The sequence below is a fragment of the Penaeus monodon genome, chromosome 19 (genome assembly GCF_015228065.2).
Source record: "Penaeus monodon isolate SGIC_2016 chromosome 19, NSTDA_Pmon_1, whole genome shotgun sequence".
NCBI lineage: Eukaryota > Metazoa > Arthropoda > Malacostraca > Decapoda > Penaeidae > Penaeus > Penaeus monodon.
Window position 1 is genome coordinate 35,393,746 of NC_051404.1, and position 1,146 is coordinate 35,394,891.

The window sequence follows — 1,146 nt, forward strand, 5'->3', positions numbered from 1 at the left end:
GTTACACACAACATGAGTGCAATACATAATAGATTACTATATTAATCTTCACAGTTATGGTGAATCTCAGTTCGTATCACTATTCACCAATGTTGAATATGAGAATGAAGGGAAAATGACACCAAAGTTATATTTACCAAACGTAAAAGAACAAAATGATTACAACGGAGGCGAAGCACCACATTTGCAACCGCGTGGTCGGCCTATGTCCTTGAATATGGAAGAGAATCTCACATAGTTGAGACGCCACCAACAAGAAATTCCCCCGCGGTCTTTAACAGGCATATCTACATTAGACGATTAAATTGTTCATTGATTAAGGGCTGAACGACTTCAATTAATCCATATAAACATGATAAATAACATTTACAACTACACAATCGATGATTCGTACTTACTTCCGAGTATTATCAACAATGTGTTTCAGCGTTAGCTACCTCTACGCAACTGTCGTTCACCAAAACTGTTCGTCTCCCTTATATAACCCTACTTTGAAATAAGCCTCTTTCGCGTTTCTCCTACTTGTATAACCACGTATATATATATCGTTACTGATTAACACTGATCCAACACTAATACACCATGAGATGAAAATGCTACGTGCGATGTAACCCGCTAACACCTGGCCGTAGCACTGGAGCATATGGTTTATATCAAGGGGGATATATTTCTAGAAAATAGAAAAATATGAAAACTTACCAAACATGCACGCCGTGTCTCTGTACCTTATATGGAATATAAAATTTTAACCTTGATAATCTTTGCGAAAACATGTCCCGAGGAGATAGTCTTTCCGTCCAATTATATTTCTTGTTGCTTAGCGAGACATTATTGTAGTCTTAACCCTTTTGCTGTTCCATTGAGTAAGAATAAAGGAAATTAAGTTATTTTCAACACATTCTTTCGCTAAAGTTTTTGACTATACAGATGTATCATTAATTTATCTATTTCTCGTTTTAGGCGATTATGTATTTCATATATTAGTAATGAATGGCTGATTTCAACGTGACAAGATAACATTCTTGGATAAAATTATCATCCCCAATACGTCAGTTTATCAAAAATATTATTTATTATTTCCCTGCTTTCAATCTGTCACCAATCACGACCAAGTTCTCAATTCCATCTACGCCTCGAGAAACGACG

General features: G+C 35.8%; 1 protein-coding gene across 1 annotated transcript in view; it reads right to left on the reverse strand.

Annotated features, from left to right (window-relative positions):
• LOC119585400 (monomeric sarcosine oxidase-like) overlaps positions 1–1,146 on the reverse strand; it is a 21,767-nt gene that overhangs the window by 19,505 nt on the left and 1,116 nt on the right. The window lies entirely within an intron of this gene.